Raw genomic sequence first — 13,136 nt, forward strand, 5'->3', positions numbered from 1 at the left:
AGTACTTCTCAGGGCTCAGCGTGTTTCCCATCCGACGGTAATCCATACTCACTTGAGGCAGCAAGGACTGCCTCTAACTGTCCCCCTCGATTCCACCTTAAGGGTCCTCAGACATACGAGAGAGCGCAGGCCCCAGATCTCTTTAGTCAGCTGAGGCCAGTGCTGCTGGAGTCCCTCCAGTCCCATCCCCCAGCCCCTCCCTCTGGGACTGTATCTAATAGAAGAAAGAGCACAGAGGAATTGACTGAATCAAGGGACCTGGGAGTCTGGGTATGAGTTTTAAGACCGAGAACCTAAGGCGCAATTACGTATTATTGGAAACTCTTGTGGGGTGTGTGTGGGGAGGTTAGGAGGCTGAGAGGCTGAGTCGACCTGGTGAGTCCTGGCCCAGGACACCACACAGCCCCGCCCCCCCTTCCCTGCCATCAGACAAGGGGTGCCGCAAATCCAGCCAGGATTCTGCACTTCCCTCTCCCTGATTCTCCTCCAAAAGAGCAGGTGGCCCCCCTCTGAGGGCAGGGGCAAGACAGTGCACCAAGTCCCCCTGCACTAAGGCACTACTGGAAGCTCTTCCTGAACAGCAGTGCTGGCTTGGAGCGAACCCGCGCACCGCCAAAGTTGGTCTCTGCCTGCAGCTGAGGGACGCAGGCTTTAAGTCAGCTGCCTTGGCTCTAAAACAATCATCCCCCCCCTTTAAATCAGGTGACCCGACTTTAAATCACTGTGTGCCCCTCAAGCCTGCAACTTCAAAAGTTGGGAACTTCCCTTTGATCCCAGCAGCTCACAGAGCTGAATGCACACTATAGTCAACCCCAAGCCTGGCTTAGAGGCAAGATATAAGGTAAGGGGATGGGCGTGCACTCATGGTGATGAGAGTGTAATTCATGTACCAGAAGGGTCTAGGTACTCTGGGGTACAGCAAGCAGTGCACGATACAGCAGCTCCCTGGCAAACCTGGTGATGCACAGGGAGAGCAGGCACACCCATGCATGCAAAGGTTTCAGGACGGGAGGTGGGGCACAGCCAGCCAGGAGGGTGTGAAAGCAGAGGATCTGAGCCTTCTTGACAAAGGCAGACAAAGAGGATGGATGAGACACAAAGACCAGATGAAATATGGATTTGAAAAACACACCCTGCTCTTGAAATTGGGGTGGGGGCACCCCAGATTTGAGTCTTCTTACTCCCCAGTACCTAGTGCTTTGTCATTTGCCCAATTACTTATAAAATTTACGGATAAGATCTAGCCCATAGAATACTGCCTTTGTAGTGGTATCGCGTGTTAATGTTTCTAGAGTGGAATAATCTTCTCTACAAGAAAAATGTACACTATCTGAAATAAATTAAATCCCCTCTTTATAAAGTACTATATTGGACTTCCCTGGTGGCGCAGTGGTTAAGAATCTGCCTGCCAACGCAGGGGACATGGGTTCGAGCCCAGGTCAGGGAAGTTCCCACATGCCAAGGAGCAGGTATGCCCATGCGCCACACCTACTGAGCCTGCAGGCCACAACTACTGAAGCCCGCGTGCCTAGAGGCGGTGCTCCACAGCAAGCGCAGCAAGAGAAGGCAACGCAGTGAGAAGCCCGCGCACCGCAACAAAGAGTAGCCCCCACTCGCCACAACTAAAGAAAGCCCACGCATAGCAACGAAGACGCAACGCAGCCAAAAACTAATTAATTAATTAATTATTATTATTTTTGTTTAAGTACTATATCCTTCTGTACAACTTCTCTGGGAAGAACAGAGAGATGGCATGGTAGAGTGAGAAAGACCAATATTTAGCCCACATCTCTCATGCAGGTGCTCTGCTGGCTCAGATACATTTATCCCCACTTTACAAAGGAGGAAATAAGCTCAGAGAGGTTTAGTAATTTTCCCAAAGCCAAACAGCTATTGAGTGGCAGAACCAGGATCTGAACCAAGTCTTACCTTCAAAGCCTAAGTCCTCATCACAACAAAACTCAATTAATATTTACATTTATCGAATTACATTGAAAACTGGGGAGTTCCTAGCACAATCCTGAATAAGAGTGAGAAAGAAAGAAATAGCATTGCTCCTACAGTCAACCGAAATTTTTGGAGCAGCTGCTAGATGCCTGGCCCTTTTTGGGGTTCCGCAGTGATCACGACAGGAAGAGTCCTGCTTTCATGAACCATGCAGTGGGGAGGAGAGACGGGTGCAAATTGGGTGAGGGATTTCACCTTGCTGGGCCTCTGTTTTCTCATATGGAAAATGGGACGTGTGCTCCTCATTTCGTGGGACTGTCCAGCCCTCACATTCTCTGATTCCATGAGAAGCATTTGTTTTCCTGTTTCTTTAAAATTCATTCAGGCCCCGAGCCCTGTTGAATGATGTTAGCTGCTCCCCAAATCACTCTATTCCCACCCTTTTCCTGTGATCAGGTCTTTCCCAAAACATGACAAACAATCAGTCAAGTCACAGAACTTAAAGGGCACCCAGCAGAAAAATTACAATCCTTGCTTCTCAGGAGCTCTGCCTTCTACCTGCCAGGTAAACTTAACTCACCTGGCACAAGGTGGCCCTTCCTGGTTTCACATCAACGTGATCTCAGGCACAAACCTCCTTGTTTTTCCATTTTTTCTTTACGTTACTTGTTGAAACTACTGTACAAACATGACAAAGATATAAAATCAGGCATCTTCTGCCCCCAGTGCCTACTAATATATGATTTTCTGCCACTTTAACGATAAAGATAGAACATTTCAACATTCTGCTGCCCTTATTATTTGGCATTTTTGTTGATATTTCTATTGAATACATCTTTCAATATTTTAACAATGGAACATTGTAGGTTGTTCCAGACCCAGCCTTTAGTGGTAAAGGTTTTGTTGTTATATTTCTATTATGTTTCCTTTAAAAATCATTATCCGATTTAAATGGATTAAGTCAATTCTATAGGCATTTATCTTATGACATTGATGAAATGAATACCCAGAGGGCAGTAGTACAAGTTGATGGGACTTGAGAACCTCTATTAGCACAGTTAAATATAAATATTATCTATATGTAAACCAAAGTACATGCTGAGTGAGATTCTCCGACTCTTTTTCACTGTCTGCCCCTCAAGCCTGTGAGAAGTAGAATATTTCTTGCCAGCTCAGAAAACAAAGTATGTCACAGTCATCAGCACTTGCAGCCCTGTGTGAGCCGCGGGCTCTGAGTAATCCAGGATATGCAAATAGAGAATGCAGGCCCCAGAGAGCTGAGGTGCATATGAAAGGAAGGATTTCAGTGAGCCCAGACTCTGGCATCTTCCTATACAAAGAAAAGCGCTACATTCCTCACCTTGGGAGAACTGGTTTTTCTTAGTTAATAATCACCTTTTAATGTTCCCCATTACCTGCGCCAGGCCCCTGCCCTGTCCCCTCCCTCCGATACCATAGCTCCGGGAGGAAGGAGCGCAGAGGGACTCGGCTGAATAAGGGGCCTGCGAGCCTCGGGAGGAGTTTTCAGCCGCTTTCCCCGCAGTCAGGAGTAGGGGATATTTACGGACCCTGCTCCACCCTTGCCCCGTTTCCCCTCAGGACGCTCAGGCCGACCCCCTCCCCACGCCCCACAGGCCCCGCGAGCCAGGCCGAGGGCAGGGTCGAGAGGAGGGACCGAAGTTCCCCGGGACCAGACGCTGGGGGCCGCACTTTCTGCACAGCAGCGGCGGGTGGCAGCGAACCCATGTCCCACAGAAGCTGGTCTTGCGCTGCCGCCCGGGCACCGGACCAGGCGGAGGGTCGGCGCCCACTTACCCAGCCCGCCGTCCGCACGACTGTCGCGGCTTCGGCCGCCGGGGCCCCTCCAAAACCGGCAGCCTCAGAGAGGCCGCCCTCCCCTCGGCCTCCGGGGAGTTTCGTGACGGCGGAGGGAAGAGACCCCGAGCTGCGAGAGTTCCAGCTCTGCGGAAACGCGCGCTCCGTTCTGGGCGCAGGGGGTGGGACCGCTCTGCCCCGAGGCCTTCCGGGAGGGAGGGGGGCGCCGGGGGAGGGAGCCGCCAGGAACGCAGGGCCCCGTCGGGGTTCCTGGAGGGTCGGCCCGGCCTGGGGGGCCCCCCCACTGTTACCGCAGCCCAGGCCTTTTTCCTGGAATCCTACACAAAAAAGGTAGAAAGATACACGGTCTATAGTAAATATTCACAAATGACTGCTGCTGCTGTGCTTACTGTCCTATTAAAGGTGTAAAATCCATAAAACACTTTTAAGTTCAAAATTAAATATGAATTTTTACCTTTCTAATTATGTCTCTGCGATTCACAATTGTCCTCAATGGATCAGAGACTGTGGCATCACTAGTTAAAAATGAGCTTGTTAAAAAAATAGAAATCAGGCCCACCGGACCTACTGAATCACAAACTGCACTTTTACAATCTCCCCAGTGTACTTGTGTACCCAAGAATCGTTGAAAGGTACATTTCTACCTCGACATATCTTTTCTGTCTGAGAAATACACACATTTTATCCAATTTGATATAAATAAAACATTCAAAAATGCATATGCCTGTGTTGAAACCATCATTTTATCATTTCTTTTTCAGATAAGTATAGTCTCTATACTGGTTTTGTGAATCACATGCCATACTCTTTTCTTGTAGTTAGAAATAAGTAGAGAAAGTTACTTTGTAATATATATATATATATATATATATATATATATATATATTTGTGATAATTGAAGACACTCTTCTAAATTAAAACCAGTTCTCTTAACTTGCTGTTTTCTTCTTGGGTCACATCATGAACTCTTCCCGTGGCCACATGGCATGTGTACTTTTAATTTCAGGGACTGCTGACATTCCAGGATATGGCCATAGATGTCTCAGGAGGAGTGAGAATGCCTGGACCAAGATCAGTGGGAATTGTACAGGGATGTGATGTTAGAGAAGTATAGGAACCTGCTCTCCTTGGGTGAGGATACCTTCCTTCCTGAATTCCTTATCCAACCACAGCGTTTAGAGTCCTTCATTTGTACAATGTCTCCTGGAATCTTCTGCTTCCTACAATGGGGTTTCAGATTGCAATGTTTCAGGAAATATTGGGAGTTTGTGTGCATAATTTATCTTATTCTTTTAAAATTGCAGCCTCCTCAACCGCATAGCACAGGGAGAGCAGCTTGGTGCTTTGTGACCACCTAGAGGGGTGGGATAGGGAGGGTGGGAGGGAGGGAGATGCAAGAGGGAAGAAATATGGGAACATATGCATATGTATAACAGATTCCCTTTGTTATAAAGCAGAAAATAACACATCATTGTAAAGCAATTATACTCCAATAAAGATGCTAAAAAAATAATAAAAAATAAAATTGCAGCCTCCCTTTTCATATACTTTGTAACTGCTTGGGATGTGGCTATATGAACTGTGTACTATATGCTTCTGTTATAGTCCTTACAATATTTTATTGTCTTATTTTCTGTAACAATTTTCCATGGATTCTTTGGGCTTAAGGTATATTAAAAGGGAGACTGTGATTCTGGGACTTCCGTGGTGATGCAGTGCTTAAGAATTTGCCTGCCAATGCAGGGGACACGGGTTCGATCCCTGGGCCGGGAAGATACCACGAGCCACAGAGCAACTAACCAGTGGGCCACAACTACTGAGCCTGTGTGCCACAACTACTGAGGCCGGTGCACCTTGACTCTGTGTGCCATTTATTTTTTGGATAATAAAACCACCTCTGAATGATTAAAATTTAGACCAGCTAGTCAAAATGCTTTATCACCTGTTCCTAAAAACACTGATCAATGGAACACGTTTTACTAGGGATAACTGTAATTGTATTCTGGAGTTTATATCGGCAATATGGTTTATGACCTTGATACTGGATCATGACATTTCAATGGTATAACTGCTATTAATTGTCTGTTTGTTCAACGATTAAAGTCTCACATGATCTGAGTTCAGGCTGGAGTCATCCTGGTTGATTTCTGTCTATTGCAGATTTCTTCCAGTATGAAAGGACAAGAGCAATGCGGCTTACTTTACAAAATGTCTGCAAGCTAAATGATGATAACATCTACATTCAATTAATTTATACATACTTTACTGTAGAACCGGGTTTGTTACGGTGGCAGAGCCCAGTAATTATGTAAAACTGAAACCTTTATCTACACTGTTTCAAGTCCTCTTTCTAAGAATATGTTTATAATCAACATTCTTTCACATATGACCCAATTTAATTCACCATAGCACTCCTCATATTAACTAAATGGAAAATCCTAGGCTATATACAAATCCAGAAAGGGCCAAAAGTCATCAGCCCCCATGGATTATTACAACCCATTGCTGAGGCATTCAAATTATTTATTAAAGAACCACTATGTGCATCAACATCATCAATTTATATATTATTGCCCCAATGCTAGCCTTAACCCTGTCTCTCACAACATGAATTCCTCTTCCCATATCTTATCCACTAATTAGTATAAATGTAGGCATAGTATTTATATTAGCCATATCACAGCTAGCCATTTATTCCATCCTCTGATCTGGATGAGCTTCACATTCAAAATACTCACTCACTGGAGCTCTAGGGACAATAGCACACACAATCTCATATGAAGTAATGTGGCAGTTATTCCATTCTCAGTCTTACTGATAAATGGATCATTTACACTTTCAACAGTAATTATTACACGAGAACAGCTATGACTAATTTTCTCCTAACCCCTACCCAGAATTTGATTATCTCCGCAGTAGCAGAAATCCAATGAAGCCCCATTTGATTTCACAGAAGTAGAATCAAAACCTGTATATGTCTTCAATGTAGAAAATGTAGCAGGCCCACTCACCCCATCCTTCCTAGAGAATATGTCAATTTCCTTATAAGAAACATTTCCACAACAATCTATTTTTAGGAGCATTCGACAATCCCTAGGTGCCAGAATTATATACAGCCCAAATAATCATTAAAACACATATAACAATCTCCTTTCTATGAATTTGAGCATCCTACCCAGAATTTTGATATGATCAACGTATACATCTCTTCTAAAAAGTTTTTTTACTACTAACATTAGCCCTATACATATGAGAGTTTTTTTCACTACCTGTCATCATACCAGGCAACCCACCACAAACTTAAGAAATATGTCTGACAAAAGAGTTACTTTGATAGAGTAAATCCTAGAGGTTTCAATGCTCTTATTCCTGGAATTGAATTCTTCTTAAGAATTTTACATTCTCCATGCTACCACTTTACACCACATGCTATAAAGTAAGGTTCTCTAAGTAAGCTTCAGGCCCATACCCCCAAAATGTTGTCGTATATCCTTCCTGTACTAATAAACTCTCATTGTTTTTACTATCATTTTACTGACCATTTTCTCAGGAAACATAATTGTATAACAAGCTCACACTGGTTAATGGTATCCCCATTCTAATAAAAAACACGAACCCATAAGCTACAGAAACATCCAACAAATATTTCCTAAAACGATCCACCACATCAATACTACTTGTAGTGGATATTATCATTAATCTAATATACTCTGGTCCAAGAACACAATGAATAACAAAAATCTTTAATCCAGTAGCATCCACCCTCATGACAATCGCCCTTGTCACAAAAGTAGGACTTCCCCATTTCACTTCTGCATGCCTGAAGTCACACAAGGCATCCAATGAACAGCAGGCCTGATGCTATCAGCCTGACAAAATTGCACCCCTATCAGTTTTATATCACATGTCACCATCCATCAAGTTAAATATACTATTAATCATAGTGATATTATAAATCATAGCTTGAGGCTGAGGCAGACTTAGCCATACTCACCTGGAAAAAATTACACCCTCCTCATCAATTGCCCATATAGGATGAATAACAGCTATTATAAAGTATATTCCAATTATAACAATCCTAAACATACTAATTTATATCATAACAACACTCTCTTCTTCTTATTTATGCCCAGATCATGTACTACAAGAGTATCGTTATCACACACAAGAGGTAAAACACCTCCAATTACAATCCTTTTCCTCACCATTATAGTATCATTAGGACATCACCCATCACTATCAGGGCTTTTACCCAAATGAGTAACTATCCAAGAGATAACAAAAATGATAACATCATTCTACCAACACTAATAGCCAACATAGCAGTCCTCAACATATATTTCTACTTGCAGCTAACATACTCCACATCACTAACTATGTTCCCTTCATTAAACAACACAAAAATAAAACAATTTGAACATACAAAGAAATAACCTTCCTATCATTACCAATCATAATATCCACACGATTACTACACATAACACCCATTCTATCAGTGCTGGACTAGGAATTTAGGTTAGTTCAGACCAAGAGCTTTCATAACCCTAAACAAGTAAAATTTACTCAATTCCTCAAAATAAGGATTGCAAGACTTCATCCTACATCAACTGAATGTAAAGCAAACATTGTAATTAAGCCAAATCTTTAGGAGATTGATGAGTTTTAACCCCAGGAAACTTTAGTTAACAGGCCAATCCTCTAGTCAACTGGCTTCAGTCTACTTCTGCTTCATTTGAGAAAGAAAACAAAGGCAGGAAAATCACCAGCAGAAGTTTCAGCTGCTTCTCTGAAGTTACAATTCAATTTGTTGATTCACCACAGGGTTTTTGAGAAAGAGGGTTCAATCTCTGTCTTTAGATTTACAGTCGAATGCTAGCTCAGTCTTTTTACCTCTGTTCATACACTGCTGATTATTTTCAACAAATCACAAAGATATCAGCATTTTATATTTACTACTTGGAGCTTGAGCTGGAGTAGCAGGCAGCACCTTAAGTATCTTAATCCAGGTTGAGCTATGCTAACCTGGAGCGCTACTTGGAGATGTCCAAATCTGTAAGGTAGTCATAACAGTCCCTGCATTTGTAATAATTTTCTTTATAGTTGTACCCATTATGATTGCAGGGTTTGAAAACTGACTTGGCCCACTAACAACTCGGACACCTGACGTAGCATTTCCCCCAAAAAATCATGTAAACTTTTGACTACTTCCCCCATCATTCTTACTCCTACTCATATCACCAATAGTAGAAGCTGGTTCTGGTAGCAGTGGAATCCCATATTCAGTTCTAGCCCACAATCTGGCCCACGCAGGAGCCTCTGACCTAACCATTTTCTTCTTACATTTAGCCTGTGTCTCTGTAACTCTTGGTATTATTACTTTTATTACTATAGTCTTTCATACAAAACCAGCAGTCATATCCCAATACCAAACACCACTATTAGTTTAATCTTCCCCAACTATAGCCATATTACTATAATTACCAGTGTCAGTCCGAGCAGCCAGAATTGCCATACTGTTAAGAGATAGAAAGCTAAACACTACTTTCTTTGACCCTTCAGGAGGAGACCGAATCCTATACCAACACCTCTTTTCATTCTTTGATCACCCTGAAGTCTGCATTCATGGCCTACCAGGGTTTGTTATAAACTCACATATCATTACATACTATTTAGGACAAAAAGTGCCTTTCAGCTATTTGGGAATAGTATGAGTCATGTCTACTGGCTTTTTAGGATTTCTCTTGTGGCCCCATCATATGTTTACCATAGGGATAGCTGTCGACTCAGGAGCAACTTTGCATCAGCTACCGTAATTACTTCTATCCCTACAGGAGTAAAAGTATCTAGCTGATTAGCAACTCTTTCTTTAATTTTTCTTTTTCTTTTGTTTTGGCTGCGTTGGGCCTTGGTTGCTACACGTGGGCTTTCTCTGCTTGCGGTGAGCGGCAGCTACTCTTCGTTGCAGTGTGCGGCTTTTTCATTGCAGTGGCTTCTCTTGCAGACCAGGGCGTGTAGGCGTGCGGGCTTCTGTAGTTGCGGCTTGCGGGCTCTAGAGGGCAGGCTCAGTAGTTGTGGCACACTGGCTTTTTGCTCTGCGGCATGTGGAATTTTCCCAGGCAAGGGCTCGAACCCGTGTCCCCTGCATTTGCAGATGAATTCTTAACCACTGCGTCACCAGGGAAGTCCCTGGTTAGCAACTGTTCACGGAGGTAATATTATATGACCTCCCACTATATTATGAGTTTTAGGCTTTAGTTTTTCTTTTTACAGTAGGTGGTTTGACAGGAATCATCTTAGCCAACTCATCCCCAGACATTTTCCTCTAGGATACATACTATGTAGGAGCACACTTCCATGACCTAATGTCCATGGGAGCAGTCTTCACTATTATAGGAGGCTTCCTACACTGATTCCCACTATTCTCAGGTTATACAGTTAACTCAGCAAGAGCAAAAATTCACTTCATAAGTATATTTGTCGTAGTAAATATGACTTCCTGCAGCACTTTCTTGGCCTCTCAGGGATGTCACTACATTAGTCTGAGTACCCTGAGGCACACGGAACATGAAATATGTTGTCTTTAGGCTTATTAATCTCAGTAGCAGCAGTAATGCTAATAATCTTCATACTTTGAAAAGCATTTGCGTCTAAACAAGAAGTCTTAGCCGTGGAAACCGTTACTCCTAACCTAGAATGGTTACATGAATGCCCTACATCATATCCTATGTTTCAAGATCCTACCTATGTAAATGTAAAATAAGGAAGGACTCAAGTCCTTTTCAACCAGTTTCAAGCCAACACCATAACAAGTATGTCTTTCTCAATAAATGAGATAAAAGTAAAAAGTGATGTAGCTTTGTCAAAGTTAAATCATAGGCTAAAATCCTGTATATCATTAAGGCATATCAATTTCATCTAGGTTCTCAAGACACACCATCACCGATTATGGAAGAACTTTTACATTTTCATCATCACGCAATAGTGATTTTTAAAATAAGTTCTCTAGTCTTCTATAATATTTCACTAATATTGATATCTAAACTAACTCATATATATACAATAGATGCACAGGTAGAGAAAATGTGAACAATTTACTAGCCATTATTGTAATCTTAGCTGCTCTATCATCATTGTGAATCCTTTACATGATACATGAAATCAATAACTCTTCCCAAACCATAAAAAAATATGGGTCAGTAATGATACTGAAGCTACAAATACACAGATTATGAAGATTTAAATGTTGACTCCTCTGTAATCCCCACATCAGAGCTAAAACCAGGAGAATAATGACTAATAGAAGTCAACAACCGAGTAGTTAGAGATAGTCATTGGATATTAGTTTCATCTGAAATTGTTGTACACTCCTGAGCTGTTCCTTCCCAGGCCTAAAAAGAGCTGCTATCCCAGGACGCCTAATTGAAAGAATCCTAATACCAACAGGACCAGGCCTATGTTATGGACAAGAGAGCTCGTTTTCCTGAGTTCAAAGACAGGACAGAGGGATATGGCTGAGATTTCGGGTGAATCTGGAGCCCATGGGGATGCACTGTCCAAGCTCCAGGATAGGAATGGGGCTTCTGGGGTCCCAGGCCACCCACCAAGCCCTCCCGAGCAGGATCTTGGCAACATTCCCTGTCAGAGATGAGGCAGCCCTAGCACTTGTCATACCCCAGTGCTGTGTCCTATCTGGGTCCCATGCTCTTGGGACCACACCCACACTCTGCAGGTCCATGCTGCAGGGTCCTTCGTGCCTCAGGAGTAGAGACCACACAGCAAGCAGTTCCCTCCCCAACCAGCAGGAGGAGGGAAGGAGAGCAGGGGCACCAGGGGAATCTCACTCAGACAACAACACCCCAGGGGTGCCAGCGGGGCCAGTGATGCTGCAGATGAGGCCCAGACCAAGAGGTGGAACCAGGGGACCCAAAAGGCAGCTGGTCAGGTCCTGGCTCATCTGCACCCCAGACACCTTTGCCCCTCATACACCCCCTTCCTCATACACCCTCTCCTTAAATGCAGATTCTTCAGATGCAAACAGGCAGAGCTTCAGACTGAAAGTCAGCTCTTCCAAAGTGATCCGTCAGCAAACACTGCAGGATTCCACTCCAGTGGGTGCCCTGGAGTTGACAAACCAGGGACTGAAGTGGATATCGGTGCCAGGGGCAGTGAGAGGGAATGGGGAGTGAGACTTTCATGGTTGTGGAATTTTGGTTTTGCAAGATGAAAAGTTCTAGGAATGGTGGTGATGGCTCCACGAGAAAGTGAATAGATCTGATGCCTCAGAAACGTGCACTTAAAATGGTGATGATGGTAAAGGGTATGTGACGTGTGTTTTATTTCACTTAAAATAAATTCTTAAAATAATGTCTTGTTAATTGAGATTCCATTTCGACTCCCATTCATCACAAATGTCGGAGGGCCAGACACAGTCTCCTACCTTAGGGGCCATCACGGTATCCTCACAGAGCACGTGAGAGACCATTCTTAGGGGGGCTAGTCTGTGCACACCTGACCTCTGTCCAGGGGGACCCAGGCAGTGGTGACCCCCATAGATTAGACATATGATATGCGATGATATTAATATGATACCACCAAGTGTTCTCACTCACCAGAACACAGAACAGCAATCCACTCAAACATGCCTGACCTCATATGAGTGTGACAAGATTAACAGAAGAAAAGGAACCACAGGTTAATCAGGGCAACACCCTTAATGCAGAGGTTGGAAATCTAAAAGGGGACAGGACACACTGCAGGTAAAGAGCGCATAGGCGGTCTCCCCATACGTATGATCCTGACCCATGCAGATGTGGTGAGACCCACACAGTCACCGCACCCTATACCTGGGGTCACACATCCACACTCACCAGGGTGACCCAACCTCCCCAGACCCTGCATCTAAAGTCACACATTCTCTCTCAACAGGTGACCCCTCCTACCCAGACACCTCCACCTGGGTCACAAGTCCACAGTCCCAGGGTGACCTCACCTCCCCAGACGCTGCACCTGGGGTCACATGTCCCCTTGGTCAGGACACCATGGCTCTGCTGGTGGCTCCCTTACTGTGGAAACAGGCTGGGTCCCTGGGACCTCCTGTAATGGGCAAAATGTAAGGTGGGTCTCCTCTCCCCACACTTGTCTCAGAGAAGTCCTCCTCTTTTCCCTTTTGTTCTGTGTGATTTTAACTGTTTTTAAAGCTTTCATACTAGAGTTGAACACATGACCTTGGTTCTGGCAGGCTCAGTCCTTTCTCATCTCACTTACATGTTGAGCTAACTCACAGCTACAGGGCTGAAAGCCGAGGGGCAGCCCTGGATGCTTTTTTTTTTTTTTTTTTTTTTTTTTCTTTTGTC

The sequence above is a fragment of the Lipotes vexillifer genome, unplaced genomic scaffold (assembly GCF_000442215.2).
Source record: "Lipotes vexillifer unplaced genomic scaffold, Lipotes_vexillifer_v1.1 scaffold268, whole genome shotgun sequence".
NCBI classification, from domain to species: Eukaryota; Metazoa; Chordata; class Mammalia; order Artiodactyla; family Lipotidae; genus Lipotes; species Lipotes vexillifer.